Source organism: Mandrillus leucophaeus, unplaced genomic scaffold, assembly GCF_000951045.1.
Source record: "Mandrillus leucophaeus isolate KB7577 unplaced genomic scaffold, Mleu.le_1.0 Scaffold760, whole genome shotgun sequence".
NCBI classification, from domain to species: domain Eukaryota; kingdom Metazoa; phylum Chordata; class Mammalia; order Primates; family Cercopithecidae; genus Mandrillus; species Mandrillus leucophaeus.
In genome coordinates this window covers 1,087,207-1,098,458 of record NW_012108253.1, presented here as the reverse complement: position 1 = coordinate 1,098,458, position 11,252 = coordinate 1,087,207, and positions in this window count along the sequence as shown.

The following is an 11,252-nucleotide window of genomic DNA, read 5'->3' as shown; positions in this document are numbered from 1 at the left end:
GGGGGTGGGGGGGTTTATAGGCACATCATGGGGGCGTGGCAGGCCAAGAAGGTCTTGGGAAATGCAACATTTGGTCATGGGAAAAACAATGCCTGTTCTCACCTAGGTCCGTGGGCACAGGCTGGGGGCGGGGGGACACCTAGCCAAGGACCACGCCCTCCTCTACCCTGCACTTCTCTTTTCGCTTCGGTATCATTTAAAGGGACCATGCGCTTTCCTTCCATACCAGTATTACGCAACTCAAAAAAGTGCAATGACATTTTAAGATCATTAAGAGTACAAACAAAAAGTTACTAAAAGTGGACAGGAATGAATTAGGAATTATACCCAAAGTAAAGCTCAGATTATTCACTATTTTAGAAGTAGCATTCCAGCAATTTAGAGATACTCTTTAGGAAAAAGAAATGGGTCTATCTTGACTCTATTCCGTTATGTTAAATTAGAAAGAAAAGGCCAGGTGAGGTGGATCACGCCTGTAATCCCAGCACTTGGGGAGGCTGAGGCGGGCGGATCACGAGGTCAGGATATCGAGACCATCCTGGCTAGCACGGTGAAACGCCGTCTCTACTAAAAATACAATAAAAATTAGCTGGGCGTGGTGGCACGTACCTGTAATTCCAGCTACTCGGGAGGCTGAGGCAGGAGAATCTCTTGAACCAGGGAGGCGGAGGTTGCAGTGAGCCGAGATCGTGCCACTGCACTCCAGCCTGGGCAACAGAGCAAGAAAAAAAAAAAAAAAAAATTACAAGGAAAAACTCCCAATTGTCTGTGGAGACTGACAATGGAGATGCAAGAACGTTGAGGGTTGGGTGGGGCCGACTTTCAAAAAACCTGATGCATTTTTGTGGTATTTCTTCTGCTGTGATTCCTCCTCTTCCATCATCCATCTTTATCTTGTCATAATAATCTATCTATTATCTTCCTTTAAATATAGAATTAGTGCTTGCCTAATTGGCTTTCCTGGAATCTAATTAGTTTTAAACATTTTCTCAACTTAATTTTTTGTATGTAAAAATGAAGATGGCGTTTGCAACAGAGTTGAGGTAATCATTTTCACAGGGAAATCATTTCCAGGGATTTATAACTGTATTCACTAATTTGTTAGAGCATGAAATGATAAACTCCATTTTTTTTTCCCTTTGCACTCCAGATTACAGTCAAGGGAACATCTTTCTTCTCATACCATCATAAAAAGAGACACAATAGCCAACGCCTTGCCTGCCATCTAGTGCTTACCTATTACCAGAAAAACTTCATGGTAGTGAAAATATGATCCTTCACTACTAATTTGACTTCATTATTTGCAAGCAACAGGATCAAAGCCAACACTTTGGCACAATTTCTTTTGCTAGAAGTTTAAGAAAGTTCACTGGGTTTTTATTTATGGCAATCTCCTTTGATGTTTATTGAAATAGTTCTAATGACTAAAATTTTCAAGTTTTTTGGCTGTCAGATTGATGTTTTCCGGAATAAATGTATGAGTGGTCCACAAGGCTGCTCAATTTTAAATGGGCAGCACTTGGTAATTGGTATTGCCTGGTGAGTTAACATCTAGTGAGACTATCTGATATATACAGAATCTTCTTCTACGAGGGGCTGGAAACTTCCCTCTGACAAACATAGTGTGGTGGAAGAGTTATTGAACCTGGGGTCTGGAATCCTGAATGTGAATTCCAGCTTAAGCCATTTTATCTTGGACAAAGTCACTTGACTCTCCCAGGATTACATTGCTTGTGTAAAATGAAAGGCCAGACTGATTGATTTCTAAAGTTTCTTCCAGTTCTAACACATGTTGAAGAATTAATAACCTGATGGAAAAGTACGCCAATATTTTCATTTTGTACTTTAGTTATAGATATTGTTGTTTAAAACTACTTGCTAATAATTGTTGCCCTAAAGAAGATTCAGACCGGAAAGTAGCTTTTATGCACTAACATTCTTTACGGGGCCTGTATACATTAATACGGCACATGCAAGCCATTTGGGCCAAACAAATCCATTCAAAGTTAGAAAAGATCTAGGATATTTCAGGTCAGAAAGAACAGGTGATAGGAAAAAAAACCTACGTAAATGAGAGAGAAAGTATATGAATCCAGTTAAATTTTTGAGCCCACCACTTGGCTATGCGCTATTGAAATCACCACTGCAAAACTGTAACTGCCCTAAAGAAGATTCCGAGCTGAAAGTTAACTTTTATGTACTAACATACTTAATGGGGCTTATATACCTTAATACAGGTTTTATAGTAAAAGTTCCACTCAAGTTCCTAGTCAGGTCTGTTTATGCAAATAAAATATTCAAATTTGTTTAGTTCTGATTGGTTGATACAGCTGAGCCCTCATTGGTCAATACAGATAATCCCTGATTGGTTGGTTCAGGTGAGCTCTGAAAATTCCAAAGTTGAACAGAGGTGTGGGTTTACTGGGAACTCAGAGTACTCCTTGTGATCTCTAGTTAGCAACTGGTCCTTGGCTCTATTTTAAATTCAGGTCCAGTTAACCACTTGGGATCCATCTTGAAGGATTCATCTTGAAGGACTGGCTTTTTCAGTTTCATATTTATTAATGACAACTTTGCATTTTTTAGTTACCTTGTTAATCAATTATGATCAGCTTGTCCAGGCACAGTGGCTCACGTCTGTAATCCCAGCACTTTGGGAGGCCGACGCGAGTGGAACACCTGAGGTCAGGAGCTCGAGACCAGCCTGGCCAACATGGTGAAACCCCGTCTCTACTAATAATACAAAAATTAGCTGAGCGTGGTGGCGCATGCCTGTAATCCCAGCTATCCAGGAGGCTGAGGCAGGAGAATTGCTTGAACCCGGGAGGTGGAGGTTGTAGTGAGCTGAGATCACACCATTTCACTCCAGCCTGGGCGACAAGAGCGAAACCCCGTTTCCAAAAAACAAGAAATATTACCAGCTTGAATTCTCCCCATTGCACCCTGGGAAGTTCATAGCCCTGGTCTGCAAGTCTCCCAGGTTGTTCCTAAGAACTTCGTCTGTGGAAAAGATATAGAATAAAGAAGAGAATTTGGGGGAAGATCAGAAGATCTTAGAGAACCAGGAGAGCAACCTGGGCTCCTGTCAACCAAAAAAAAAAATCCCTTAGCTAGAATAAGAAAGACCGAAAGGCCTATGGGTCCCAGAGCAGTGGAATTGGGCCTAGCTTCATAACAGAAACCCAGGGAAACAGCAAGCTGTTGGAGGGGAGACTGCCATGTGTCACATCAGGGTTCCCTGTGACCCAAGCATAGCAAAGAAGACTCTGAGAACAAATAGTCTCAAACAGCTCTTCTTCATCTGTCAAAATACAATGCCCATTTTTTTCTAGACAATGAAGCAAAATTTTACGCCCCTAGTTATTTGAGTGCAGATGGTAGCAAAATTGAGTTAGAGAATGTTGTACACAGTTGGGAAGAGGGAGAGGGAAGGATAGTTTGTGTGGAACCCTTACTTGGTGCACACTTTGTATTTTTTTTTTTTTTTAATAAATCTGTGCCATTCTGACTCATCACTGATTACTACATGCACAATGATAGCAATCCACAGGCAAGCGTTCATATTGCTAATGATACTGCTTTACAGAGTGATTATCTGAGAGCCATTCTCAGCTGCTGCATCAGGATTAAAGCATTTGTGCAACCACAAATTAAGGCAGGGGTGAAAAAGCCAGCACTTGTTCAGTCAAAAAGAGCTGGCAAAGAGGGCAGCCTGCAATTAGATTAAACATGTTTGTCACCAGGGGGCTGGCAGGCCTGGGTCACATGCTCAAGAGTTGGGGATGACCTTTAACAGATGTAGATTCTCAATATATAAACCCTTCAGTCCAAAGCAGATAAATGAACCAAGTTTTGTAGCTGGCTGCGTCATGTTTTTATCTCCATTTGAATAAGCATTTTCTGGGCTTACTGTTGAGATACAACAAGTCATTGTTGAGATCTCTTAAAGGACCACACTAGCCAGCCCCATCAGTGATCTTATGCTTGGATATCCCAGGGATCAGTTTAACCAAAATCATTCGTTTGTGCCAGTCCCTTCAACACTTTCTGAAAATTTTCCCTTTGGCTGTTTTGGATAAGAAAACTTCATTTTCAAATGTTTTGCCTAATATTTTTACCTTAACACGGGTACACAAAAAAGTCTTCCAGAGACAGAGGATCACTTGTAATAGTCAAAGATTCAAGTAACTGACTCAGGAGAGAAGTGTCTGCTAGCAGTAGGACCGGGCTATTTGATATATTTCATGGAACTTCTCCCTCTCTACTTCCCATCCTGCCTTTATTAGGAAGCCAAAGAAAAAACTTGATTTTACAAAGCCTGATCCTTTAATTACTGGCACACTCAGGTTCACAGAAATCCTAAATGGCTTTGTATTGGTCACAACTTTTATCTCCAGCAGATTTATAAACCACTGCAAGGCCATATCGCTAGTACTTAGCATACACAAAAGTTTTAACCAGATATACTTCCTTATACGGGTTCTCTGTTCTAGCCTTAACTTGCCTGGAGCCTTCCTAACTCTTGGTGTGACCCTCAGCCTCCACTCTCTTTTCCACACATCAAAACATTCTTCACCTTCAAGCACAGCTCAAAGCTCACTTCTTTCAGGAGGCAGTCCCTGATTAATCAGATGGAAGTGGTCACTTCCCCTCAGGAAATGAGACAGCTGCTCTATGAAGAAAAGAGCATTAGATTGAGAATCAGAAGGGCTAAACCCAAATCCCAGCTTTGCTAAGAACTCACTGAGGGACTGTATTAGTTTCCTAGAGTTTCCATAAGAAAGTATCACATACTAGGTGGCTTTAAACAACAGAAATGTATCATTTTACAGTTCTGGAGGCTGGAAATCTGAAATTAAGGTGTTAGCAGGGCTGTTTCCTTCTGAGAGCTATGAGGGAGAATCTCTTTCACGTTTCTCTCCTAGCTTCTGGTGGTTTGCTGGCAATCTTTGGTGTTCCTTGGCTAGTAGGAGTGCTACCCTGATGTCTGCCTTCATCTTCACATGACATTCCCCCTGTTTGCATGTCTGGCTCTGTATCCAAATTTCCTCTTTTTATAAGGACACCATTCATATTGGACTAGGGGCCCATCCTATGCCAGTATGACTTCATCTTAACTAATTACATTTGCAATGATCCTATTTACAAATAGGTCGTATTCTGAGGTACTGAAGGTTAGACTTCAGGATATGAATTTGGAGAGTATGCAATTCAACCCGTAACAGGGCCCATAGGAAAAAAAAAAATCCCTCTCAGTTTCCCGACCTGTAAAATAGTGGTAAAGTCGAAATAACTACTCACAGAATCCTTGGAAGGATTAGTGTAGGTAGTTACCTAGTTCTGTGGCTTAGTGGATGCATATGTTCGATTCCATATGTTATCGTTTTTATTTTCTGCTGTCTTATTACACTTTTTACACCTATATATGAGTGGAAGCAGAGCGGAGAGAAGACCCAAACATAATTGATGGCTCCTCCCTGGGGGAAGTGGGGACACTGTAACGGCTTCCTTCAGTGAGGCACCAAGCTAGGCAAGGAGACAAGCTGTAAGCAAAGAGCTTACAGTCTGTTGGAGGGATTGCAGTGCCAGATGACCCAGCACAATTCATGAGTTAATGTTTGAAAGGTATAGTGGCCTTTCCCTCAGTCCTTTAGCTGCTGCCTGGGATGCAGGATTTACTTCAGTGGAGTCAATTATGAGATGCTGCAAGAAGAGAAAGTGCTCTCCAAGTGAGTGTTTATTTTACTCAAAATTTCATTTTAAAATGCATGTTTGCGTAAAATGCCTGTACATTTCCTTTGGATCATCTGCTCTAGAAGTAATAGGTCAGTTTCAAGGGTATTCTTTCTCAGCGGGTGTGGGGTCAGACTGACTCAGATCTTGTTCTCCTACACAGGCAGGGAGCCCAAAACTTGCCTCTGCTGTCCTTCTCTGAGAGTCTACCAATTGGCTTCCTTACTATTGTTGCACAACACTACACATAATTTTAAATTATATCCCCCACAATTTCTTTTAGAAGCTGCACAGAAGGACATCCATAAAATTAGCCCCAGTAAGGTTCTTACTGTTTCATTAAATGTTTCCGGTAACTTTCTGATCTGATGGAACAGTCATAACTACAAATGTTATGTATTTTGGATACATGATAAAGGCGTTTGCTTTCTTTTTAGAAAAACATGAAACTAGAAAGGGAGTGTATTGAGAACTGAGCTCCCTACCTGGCTGATGACAGAAGCATGGGCGGTGGAGGAGACAGTAAGTGAGCTCCCAGGCATTCAGCTCACTCAGCCCTGTAGCCTCCCTTAGAGTGCTTTTCCATACTTGTGTCTTAAACAATAGGCACAAAGTGATGAATTCAGAATGGACACACAGTAGGTGCTTTTAAGCGTGATTCCATCTGCCTCTAGCTGTCAACATAAGACCACACTAGAGTAATTTTGCGGCAAATTCTGAGCTTGGTTACAGAACTTTTGGGCAGGGAGGACTCAATAAGCAAATCCCCCCCCAGAGGGGGATTATGATTTATATTTACAAAGCACCAAATAAAGTTCACATAAACCTCATGAGAGATTCCTCCTTCCATGCTATAAAGTGGAGGCCAGAAACATCAAGACTTTCCCCAGGCTCCTCAGGAAGAAAGAAGCAGAGCCAGGACTCACACAGGACTTCGGACTCAAAAGCCTTTTCTCTCATGAGCCACTGGCCATGTGCGGTGGGCAGAAGTGGCTCTTACTCTCCTCTGTAGCTAATCGCAGGAAACGCCTCAGGGCTGAGGGAGGGGATGTGCTGAAGGGTCAGCAGGTGAAAGCTACCCTCACATAGGCCCATTCTGTAGGAAGGGCAGAGCCCCTGTGGCCCAACATCTACCGCAGCAGAGGCCAGCACTTGAATACGAAGGGCTGAGGAAGTGACCAGCACTTCTTTCTGAAGCAAGCCTAAATTAAGGGATAGCAAACCCCAGGAAGGAAACTCTTCTGGATTGCTCCGCTAGCATGGAGACAGCCAGAGGGCACCCAGGGTGCTCTGCAACCTTGTGCTCACAGAGGTGGAGGTGCTGAAGGTGCTTACTCTAAACTGAAAAGGGATGTTCTCTGAACTTTCCTCACTCTTTCCCATCCCCAAACTCGCAGACGGTGAAAAGCCATAGTTCCACTATTAGACTGTAATCCCCTGCATGGCAAGATCTTTATATTTCATGGTATTTCCAGAAACTCAAATTGAATCCAACATAGAATAGGCTCTCAGCAAAGGAGTATTAATGATGACATTAGATTTCTCCAGATAGATAAAGATTACTCAACCCTGGCACTTTTAGCATTTGCGGGCAGATAATTTTTCGTTTTGGGGAGTTGTCCTATGTAAGATGTTTAGTAGCATCCCTGGCCTTGACTATGAGATGCCGGACCTGCGCTAGTTGTGACAACCAAAAATGCTTCCCAACATTGCCGAATGACCATTGGTAGCAAAATCAGCCTTGGTTGAGAATCACTGATTTAGATGAAGAAATGAACTAACACATCTGAGCCTGGGCTATGTGCCGGATGCTTTATTGATATGATCTCAGTTTGGTCTTCACAATAACCCTGTGAGGTAGGTGTTACCATGTACAGGTGAAGAGACTGAGTCACAGAGAGATTATGTAACTGGTTCAAAAACACTCAGCTTAGAAGTAGCAGAGCTGGATTCTGAAGTAGACATGTCTGATTCCTATGCTGACAAGAGGCAGAAATAACAATGGAAACAAGATCTGTACAGGCATTCGTGGGTGTTCTACAACTGCTGTTCACATAATCATCATTCTCATGTCTTTTTCAGTTTACTAAAAGGTTGAAGTCTGAATGTATATTTTAAGCACTGACTTCTGTTTTTTCTTCGTAGGAGTATTAAATGCAGTATTCATAGTTTCACTGTATATTTTCTCCAGTGTCACTTCAGAAACGTATTAAAAGTCAGACGTATTTTCACAGGGAATGACTACTGGGCTCCCCCTGGTGTTAGCTTTGATTATATTTGACTTCAAAGGCGCTCATGTGTGACTGCATTTCAAATTAATGAGCGCTTTCTCTAAGAGTCAGTTTTAAAAATTCAACTGGCTCTCATTGACTACATTATAAAATTGTTTTATTCAGATTTTACAAATATTATATTTAAGGGCCTAATATAACTTAAGTTTTATAATGTTACAAAACAACTAATTTGAATTTGTTGTTTAAATTATTTTTTATGGACCCAAAGAGACATTTCAGAATATGGGAGTAACTGGCAAAAACAAACATATACAGTCATGAGCCGCATAACAATGTTTTGCTCAATGCCAGACCACATATATAATGGTGGTCCCATATATTATAACACTATATATTTACTGTACCTTTTCTATGTTTAGATATTCAAATACTTACTATTATGTTACAGTTACCCACAGTGTTCACCACAGTAACATGCTGTACAGAAACCCAGGAGAAACAGGCTATACCCTATAGCCTAGGTGCGTAATAGGCTCTACCATCTAAGTTTGTGTAAGTACACTCTGATGTTAATACAACAAAATCAGCTAATGATAAATTTCTTAGACTGTGTATCCCTGTTGAGCAATGTATGATAGATGTGTGTTACACACACACATATATATGTATGATAGATGTGTGTGACTGTATACATATATATATATGGAAATGTTCAGTCTCACTTTGATGAAAAGAAGTGCAAACTAAAATAATGTGGTAATGGTGTACTCCACCAACTAAACAAATTTTTCTTTAAATAACACCAAATTATGTGAGGGCAAAATAAAATAGAAACGCCGTCATGCTTTGCTACTGGCCTTCTGGTGCAATAATCTGGAATAGTAACAATATGCAGAAAAAGGCATAACATCTTATGTATTCTTTGACCTAATCATCCCGTATCTAGGAATGGTTTAAACAAGTACTTCAGAAGGAGTGAAAGCTATTTTTGCATAGATGTTCATTACACCATTGATTGCAATAATAAAATATTGGAAGCAGCCTAAGTAGTTAACAATGATCAGCTCGGCCTGGCCTGGTGGCTCACACCTGTAGTCCCGGCACTTTGGGAGGCTGAGGCAGGTCAGTCATCACGTGGTGGCACGTGCCTGTAATTTCAGGTACTCAGGAGGCTGAGGCAGGAGAATCATTTGAACCCAGGAGACAAAGTTGCAGTGAGGGGGATGTTGTGCCACTGCACTCCAGCTCCGTCTCAAAAAAAAAAAAGAAAAAAAAATCCCCCCCAAACAATGAAAGATGGTATATTTAACTAAATTATGGTACAAATACTTTAGTATAGTCACAATTAAGGTGGGCTTTACAATCAGACTATCTGGGTTGAAATGCTGGCACCAGTGCTAGCTCTGTGGCTCCTGTCAGGCCTCTGAGCCCAGGCCAAGCCATCGCATCCTCTGTGACTTGCACGTATATGCCTAGATGGCCTGAAGTGACTGAAGAATCACAAAAGAAGTGAAAATGCCCTGGCCCGCCTTGACTGATGACATTTCACCACAAAAGAAGTGAAAATGGCGGGTCCTTGCCTTAAGCGATGACATTATCTTGTGCCTGGCTCATCCTGGCTCAAAATGCTCCCCCACTGAGCACCTTGTGACCCCCACTCCTGCCCGCCAGAGAATAGCGCCCCTTTGACTGTAATCTTCCTTTACCTACCCAAATCCTATAAAACGGCCCCACCCTTATCTCCCTTCGCTGACTCTCTTTTTGGACTCAGCCCGCCTGGACCCAGGTAATTAAAAAGCTTTATTGTTCACACAAAGCCTGTTTGGTGGTCTCTTCACACAGACGCCCATGACAGTTTCAAAGAAGTTTAATCTCTTCATTGGTAAAGTGGGTATAATAGTAGTACCTAGCTATAGGATTGTTTTGAGGATTAAACAAGATCAAGTGCATAACACATTTAGAAAAAATGTGTGGTACAAAGTAAGTGCTCAGTATATGTCTTGATGCAGCTATCGAAACTGAGAATTAAAAAACAAGAATTATAAAATTATATAACCACTTAAAAATCTAATGCTATGATATATTTTAAAAAACATGATATTGAAAGAGAAAAATGTTCTCTCTAAGCATAAATATTGGAAGAAATACAAAAATAAGAATAAATATGTCAAAATGGGAAATGATTGATGACCTTTCCACTCTGAATTTTCTATTTTACTATTATCACTTAAATACTAAAACATAAGCAGCTGGAACCCAGAAAAAAGTGTTTTTATTTATGTATTCAACCAGTCATTAATTGGTGTCTTCTGTATTTTAGGCACTGCAAAATTTGGCTAAACAATTAAAACATTCTCATAAAAAACTTTATAGTTTCATATATATAAAAAGCTTTATATTTTAGTAGAAGAGACAAGCATAAACATTAACACCTTTAACTAGAATGTGCAACAGGGTCACCAGAGGGACATCTAAATGACTCTAAGATGGGGGGAAATGGTCAAGGAAAGTTTCACAAATGACGTAATGTGTAAGTGTATCCTTGAAGGACGCATAGAAACTAATTAAACGAAGAACAGCAAGAACATTCTAGAAAAGTTACACAACTCATAAAGACACAAGTGAATTAAAGCGCAACGGGTTCAAGGAACTGCAACTAGATTGGTTACGACCACAGCACAGGAGAGTGTGATAAGAGCCTGGTGAGACAGCTAGGGGGAGCAGTTGAGAGATGTTAATCGGAGAAATGGCAAACGGAGAAAAGACCTTAAGATTTGATGATGGCGGGTATACGGGTGGTGAGTGAGAATAAGGAACTTGGGCTCCAGGAGGACAGGATCTCATCTGATTTGTACAGCACTGTCTATCCAATGCTGGAAATATCTATCAAAGAACCACTGCAGGAGAAAGAAAACACCGCATGCATGTAGATGTTTGCTTCAGCATTATTTATAATAGTAAAACGATTAGAACTGTGACTGGTACTTCGTAAGCTCTCAATATTTGTGGAACAAATAATAAATCTATGACTCTAAAGTTTAGGGAAGAGGCCGGGCGTGGTGGAGGCGAGCGGATCACCCGAGGTCAGGGTTCGAGATCAGCCTGACCAACATATAGTGAAACCCTGTCTCTACTAAAAATACAAAAGCTGGGTGTAGTGGCACAAGCTTGTAGTCCCAGCTACTTGGGGAGCTGAGGCAGGGGAATCGCTTGAATCCAGGAGGCGGAAATTGCAGTGAGCCAAGATAGTGTGGCTGCAATCCAGCCTGGGCAACAGAGCAAACC